Genomic DNA, 8,034 nt, shown 5'->3' with positions numbered 1-8,034 from the left:
TAAGACAAACAACTGTATAAATAGAGTTTACACGAAGCAGACAATTACAAAGACATAAAGATAAGTCTGCTCGAATTCCGTGCTTTAATTTAACTGGGGATGAGTCACAAAGATGTCACCTAGCTGATTTAGAATAGAAGGACGTTCTGAATGACTACTCATTTCAAAGGATCTCGTGCTCTCTTTCTGGCTTTAGTTTTGCCTCTTAATGCACTTTTGCCTTGTCTAGATTATGGCTTTTGGCTTCATCCCCTATTTCAGATCTTACAACAGCAATATATCTTTCTGTTGCCCAGGTGCTTATCTCTGGCTTTATTCCCTGTTTGTCATCCTACATGGACTCACTCACAGATATAGCCTCTCCACATGGATTCCCTAGTGCTTCTTCCATTACATAGTTTTGCGCCCGCACTCATGTTTATGCTTGCTTCATCCCAGCCAGCATCCCAGAGATAGAGTTCAACATTCAGTGAGTGCTGGAAGAGGCTGCTAGAAGCCGATAAGGAGAAATAACAGATTTTTAAGTTGAAATGGGGAAGGAAAGAGTCAGAGAAAGGCAAAGTCAGTTGGTGGTTAAGGGAACAAAAGTCTAAGTAGGATCGAAAGGAAATAGCCTTGCATAGAACTCACGATCAGCATAAATTATTTAAAAGGAAGCTCTATTTGAACTCAGAGTCTAGACACTAACCGTAAAGAAACTTTTCACCAAGAAAGGAGAGTATTGAATGAGAAGTTGTGCGAGCACCATTTATATTTTTTGCAGCAGAATTCTCTTGGGAGGGAGCAGGGGTGAGGAGTGGGGGAAGCCTCTAGCAGGCAAATGAGAGGCCATCTCTGTTCATCACGCAGGGGCTGTCTCAGCCCTCGCAGAACCCTCTGATTGTCTGACCCCGCTAGAGTTGCCGGACACCAATGCATGCTTTGTTTCTGGACTTGCTTTTTTTTCATATTAAGAGGTTGACATCATCCAAAGGCATCCACGATACAAATAGAAGCCATTTCCAAGGAGTAAGAAGAGGGTCCTTCAGCCTGTGGGGGGGATGCTTGCTTTTTGTTCCAGCTTTACATAGCTGGGAGCCGAGGTCAGGAAACCCCCTGACAAGTATATGCATTGTGTCAAGTGACCATAAATATACACAGCCATTGAGCTTTTCTTGTTCTGGGCACTAATGATCTTGGATTGTTAACAGCTGCTTTCTCTCCTGAAAAAACTCCGCCACAGTCAGTAACTTAGCTCAGATATTGAGGTAGCTTTCAAGAGTCATATGCCATGTTAAAGTTTCTAAGTGAAAACTCCAACATACTCATCTTAACTTCTGACTAGTGTAAGAAAAGCACAATACATGCAAGAATGAAGAATTTGTTTCGAATTAAAAAGTACCAGCAACTCTCACATCCTGAATTCAGCTGAAAGTTTCTTTTCCTTCAAGAGGGGTGTGTGTGTGTGTGTGTGTGTGTGTGTGCGCGCGCGCGTGCGTGCGTGCAAAGTCCAGCTATATCACAGAGCCCTGGTTGTTCTGCATGATGGAGGTTGAAGGGGACATAGATCAAAATTTAAGTGGAGTTGATGAAATATTGTGAGATGCATTAGAAAGTGATTACTTGGGGTAATGTGCATGAAGTAAACACTTAGTATATAAAACACTTAGCATGTGTGTGGCACATAATGGGCATTTAATAACTACCACTATTATCATTGAGAAACTCTTTCTAGAAGCCTGGAGTCCTGGGGATTCGTCCTTGATTTCTTTTAGGGTGGGTCATTTTTCTTCTAAAAAAAGAGGTCCCTCTGCTTCTCCTCTGTCCTTGCGGTAGAACCCTTTTTTTTCTCTCTAAGCTCCAAGAAAGATGCTAGAGTAAAGGTCTCCTGTGCTCCAGCAGATGTCAGTCTGGCCTTACTGGAGAACTTAGGGAGACCTAAGACACACACAAGCTGCTTCCAGGAATTTCAGGAGGGTGGAGTGTCTTTCCCAGGCCATCTAAGAAAGGAGGCAGGAAAGAGAAGTCGTCAGCAAAGCTTCTATTCTGGGCTCACTTCCATTTCAGGAAAGTACATTGTAAATTTGAAGAGATTTTTACAAACACATACTTGTATATAACAAACATAAATCGAGAAGTTACTGTGTGCTGGGTCCCCTTAGATAAAGAACCGATCGATGTAGTTCCTATTCTCTAGAGCTCCCAGACTCGCCAAGTTACATTCCAGTTGCCCACCTGTAGCGATTAGCATGGCAATGGGAGGCATCTATATTACGCGTTAAATGAACAAAATGAAATGCATGCATGAAAATAAAAATTTCTGGGTGTTCGCTTCCAGAAGAGCATATAAGAAGGAAGCTGGAGAAACAGGCGCTACACTCCCAGCTTTGGAGCAAGAGAAACTCTAAGAATGAACCAAATGATAGGTAGTGATATTGAGAAGGAAGAGCAAAGAAGGGGGATTCCCCGATGTCTGCGGGAGGAAAGCGAGGATGTAATGGCAGCCACCAGTGAAGAGAAATGAGCCTGGGCCATCACTGCTCAGGAAGGGGCCAGTCGTGGTCCCCCGTAGCAACATCAAGAAAGCAAAGCGCCCTCAAGGAGCAAGTTCTGGCTCAGCCACCACCCGCATATGTGATCTTGGGCTCCTGGGCAAACTGGGTGGCCACAGGAGGCAGATACCATCAGTAGTCAGTGACTGGGTTCCAATTCTGGCTCCACCACTTGGCCGATATGTGATCTCGTGCCACCGACTCAACTTCCCTATTGAGCTGAGTTCCTTGCCTATAAAATGAGGATTTTGCTAGAACTATCCTCATGGAATTGTGTGAGGATTAAATGAGATCATCCGCAGAAAACATTTATTAGCGTGGCTGGTGTATAATTAGACTGCAATAAATATTAGCCATGATTATTGTTAGTTTTTCTAAGACTGTTTCTTCATCTATACGATGACAATGAATTTACAGTCTCTTATAGATGAAAAAAATGGCTCTGATTTCATGCTTTTGTTTCCATTTATGTAGTAAGAAGGTAGCATGCGGTGTGTGGGGAGCCAGTTCTATCAAGAAGAAGGAAAGCAAAGAAGGTGGATTTAAAGGAGCAGAGAAGGAAATGAGTGTGTTATCATTGGCTTGTGATAAGAAACAACATGTACTTTAAAAGTAAGTTGGTATACTACGTCCTCCCACTCCATGTCAAGCAAGGAAAGCACTGGCAAGTCTTCCATCTCTGACTGGCTGAAAGAAAATCTCAAAAAGTGGGGTTGTCTGTCTAACAAAGACGAACTGGTCTGACGTTCGTGGCCTCCAATATTCCTCGGAGCTCACATGGCTTTTTTTTTTTTTTTTACCTCTCTCTTCACTGTTAAAAACCAGACCTGGCAGTCTCCCTGCTATTAATTAACTTTCACCTTCCCATGTCACATGGTCTATGTCACACTTCTTCACCTTTCTCGGTGGCAGAAACATCCAGATCTTTTAAAATCTGGGATCGCCTCACAGTTTTGGCTACACTCACATACACATTTTCAAAGTCGAGGTGATACAAAACAAAGATTCTTCCTCGCTCTTCCTTTCTTCTCCTTACTGTCCCACTCACTGGGACTGGACCTTGAGAGGTGTCACTAGCCACCTTCGTAAGTTCCTATTATGAATTATTCTTTGTGGACCCAGGCATTTCAGAGTTCAGGAAGGAATGAGTTTAATATTTAACCCCATGAGAGCAAAGGGCACTTAGAATAAGATATGGAGTTCCAAGAGGCAGAAAAAGTAACAGGTAGAATGACAGGCAAAGGAGAAGAGTCACCAAATCTCAGGTGCAAGGACATGAGACACCTCAGCCAAGTTCTTTACAGAGCACTCTTTAATTCCGCTCCGTACGTTCATCAGGTCTACGAGGCGAGCAGCAGCCTGTGCCTCCACTCTGCCCGCAGAAAGCTTGTGCTAACAGAAGTACAGGGTGGTGGTTCTGCTTCCATAATTCCAGCATGAGTCTCCTAAACCTCTAAATTTAGAAAGCTGTCCACAAAAGACAAATGGAATGGTGACTCAATTGAGATACGAGACTCCCTGATAATCAAGACTAAGTCTCCAACAGCAGGTAAAGTCCAACAATCGATTACTTTTACTGCTTTCTTAATAGGCTGCAGAACTGCTGGGAGCCTAATCAGGTAGTAAAGAGACAATATTTTGCAGTTTTGTGAAATGTTTTATATGAAATCTTGAGTTTTAATGATTATGTCTGGTAAGTTATTTACATATAATTTTCAGTTTCAAAAGCTAGGTAGCTGAATAAGATAAGGATCCGATGCAGAATTATTTTTGCTCTCTTCCAACTTACAGCCACAAATCCAGAGCTGTATTTTCTACCAACCTGTGAATCTCTTTGCTTCTCAGTACCTGAGAAATATAGCAAAAGTGACAGCATGGGTGATTTCATTTAATATACTCAATTGAATACAGAGTCGAGCATATATATTTTTCTAACCTATTGTCTAGTCTATGACAATTCAAACAACTAAAATGCATATTGTTGGTGATGAAGATATATTTTTTGGAGTGCTATGTGCCAGGAACCGTATTAAGACCTTTACATGTATTAACTCATTAATCTTCGTAATAGCTATATGAGATCAGTATACCATTATAAATGAGAAAATCAAGGCACAGGAAGATGTATTGAAAAAAGGATTGGACTGAACATTTCTGAGGTCTGGTTTCCAGCCCCAAGTATACATTAGTTGGTGTGAGTTTTGGGGTAAGTCATAACTTCCCAAGTGCTTTTTTTTTTCCTGTTTATTGGGCATAAAAAAAGCAAAATATCCAATTGTTGATTATTTATTATGGGTCAGGCGCAAGGATAAGCATGTTACATTCATTATCTCATTTCGTCCTCGCAGTAGTCAAATGAGTTACAGATAAAGGAATGGATGCTGAGAGGTTGAGTAACTGGATGCTCTCAAGTGCTGGAGCTGGAAACTGCATCCGGACATGTAGTTTCCAGAGCCCATGCTCTTAACCCCAGTGACTTTTCCAGCCTTCAGTATTGGTGCTTCCTCGGCCTGTAATACTCTTCTGAATTTCCCTAAAGCTGGCTCAATCCTATCCTAGGCATTAACACATAACATCAGGTTTGCGAGTTTTTTGGTTTTTTTTTTTGCTCAGGGCTGTTGCACTGCATAACTCTAGGGGGCGCTGTTCGCAAAGACTGTAACATGAGTGGTGCCTCACAGGAATTAATGCGGCAGCTCCATTTTCACTGACCACCTGGATGAGTTCCTGGTCATTCTCTGTCACCCCATTTAGTTTCATTTACTTCTTAGCACTTACTCCTATCTAAAATGAACTGCTTTATTTATATAACTTATTTATTGTCTGAGTACCCCCAAGAATATGCAAACTTCATAAGGACAGAGACCTATCTTATTTAGTGCTATTTGCCAACAACTTAGTGACCAGCGCATGTAGGTACTTAATAAATTATTTTTTAGATGTTCTTGAACATGTTATACTGATTTCCAGAAATCCTTGCCTCATCTGAATCACAGTGTTGTATCAGGATAACATTTCAAGACACCCTGGGCATCAGGAAGACACTGACGTAGTAGGTTAGGATTATAAACTACATCTCACATTTTTTGTGCTTTAAGTTCTGTGAGCTTTGCAACAAATTAGGATTCTCAATGTCATTGACCAAACACATTTATTTGATAAAAATTAAGAAGTCTCAGAATATTGAGTGTTGGAGAAGATATTGATAAACATATACCACTTTTATATTTCAGATGGGCGTGTACCTTGGTTCAACCACTTCTGAAACATTTTAGATGTGATCTTGTGAAGTCGGCATTCGCATTTCCCTTGTAAAGTTAGCAGTTTTCCTAAGTGGATACCTATGAGGAACCCCTTCATCTGCTCCCAGGAAGATGGTATAAGAATGATCATTTATGGCAATGACAACAATAGAAACAACCCAAGTGCCCAATGATAAGAAAATAAACATGTGCTCTAGAAATTTACAAAGCCTTCCAATGAATTAATTATAACTACAAACAAATATCTGGAAGAAACGAATCTTGAATGAAAATGAGCACGTCCCAGAAGATTATATAAATCTTGATACTCTCTTAGTAATGTTCATTTAAAAAAGAAACCTAAATGATTATTAAGAACAAAAAGAACAAGGGAATGGTGGCCTCAATATTCAGCTCTGTAGTTATGTTGGGTAAGGGAAGGTGGGGGAAGGTGGGGGAAGGAGGAGGAAGGAGTGGGAAGGAGGGGGAAGGAGGCTACAGTTAAATGTTAGCTGTCGCCAACATTCTGGTTCTTGGGTTGATTGGTGGTTTCAGACATTAAACCCACCTGCTTCAAGACCATTATTTCATATTCCTCCCTCTGCATGGAGAGAAGACTTGCAGGAGACAGACTCAAGGTGACTTAAAGGATGAGCTGGATTCAGGGTCATGTCTCAGTTTTGTATTCCCAGGGCCTATGTGCAGTGTCCAGCAAAACACAAACCCTCAGTGAGATTTCTTGAATGAATAAATAAATGAGAGAAAAATGTAAAGTGATTTTGGTTAATATTGAGTATAGTCTAAATAAGCACTCATACTTTTACCCTCTCCCTACACATGTTGAATGATGTAACTGATTTCCTAATTAGGTGAAAATAAAAGACTAACATTCTCCTAGAGTAGTAAACAACCATAGAGCATTTTCCATATAGATTATTCCATAACACTCGTAACACTGGGTTGTGTAGGGAGAAAATGATTTCAACTCAAATATAGTACAGAAAAAGCTTTTTAATGCACTTTTCAGGCAAAAGAGCTTCAGAAAACATCCACCATTAAGTAGTTTTACAAATGGCACTTTTGGCTACATTAGAGAATTAGAGATGAGTCCCATGTGTTTTCTCTGATAGTTTCGTAGTAGATCAGCTTTATAATGAAACCCCTTTTTTTAGGATAAAAAATAGCTCATCTGTTCTAAAAGACAAGAAAAGCTGAAACCCTAAAGTCATTGTTTTAAAAATTTAACATTTATTTCATGCTATTTTACCTATTTTCATTTGATAACTTTAACTATTATGCTACAATTTTTAAGAAAGGGAGAACATAAATTTCAACCTAATTTTAAAATAAACATATATATTAAGTACATATATTAATGCATTTGACAATACTATATGCTAACTTTGATGATGATCTTCATTTTGATACACTGCATATTTGCTCTTTTGGTATTGAACTGAGGAAAAACATACCTGAAATTCTGACTTAAATGAGTAATACCGTAGCCAATGATATCAATAGACTCTAACCAATTAGTGAAACTGAAAAGTTATTCTGATCATTTAGTATGAAAATAAAACAGGATTAATACTCAGTAGGAGAGAATAGGTAAAATCATCAGTTTAGAATAGGTCTTGAAAGTCGATTATTTTCACAGCATATTTGAAACAAATGAATAGCTGAAAATGTGAGACTCCATTTTGAACTGAAAGCAATGATTTTTAAATTATTAATTGCTATCACACCTACACATTTACCTTTTTTAAGACAGTGTAAAGTTGATCACATCTAATCTACTCAAACATGGATATCTTCTTCATGTTACCTACCCATTATTTCTCAACTAGTCCCCTTATCAATTTATATAATTATTTAACAGAGATTAATACTAAAACACCAGCAATAGGGCCAACCAAAAGGTAAACTGCATTTTTCTTTCTACAGCAGAATTAACAAACATGGCTTTCAAATTTGCACTGATAGCATATACTATGCTAATCAAGAAACAAAAAAAAACTATTACCATCTCCATCACAAAAACATACACATTACACAAACACCTGTTTTCTCTGGTAACAAAGAAAGTCATTTCAGGGATTCTCCATGAGTGAAAACTCCCACGCAATATACTGCCACACACAGACACATAAACACGAAATAAGAAACTTTCAGGAATACTGCTTACTGTTAATTTAGAAAAATTCTTGGTATTACAATTAGGAATGGAGTTTCTAAATGTTAAAGCAGTTCAACTGTTGAAA

This window comes from Pteropus vampyrus, unplaced genomic scaffold (assembly GCF_000151845.1).
Source record: "Pteropus vampyrus isolate Shadow unplaced genomic scaffold, Pvam_2.0 Scaffold59, whole genome shotgun sequence".
Taxonomy (NCBI): Eukaryota; Metazoa; Chordata; class Mammalia; order Chiroptera; family Pteropodidae; genus Pteropus; species Pteropus vampyrus.
This window is presented reverse-complemented; position numbering follows the sequence as displayed.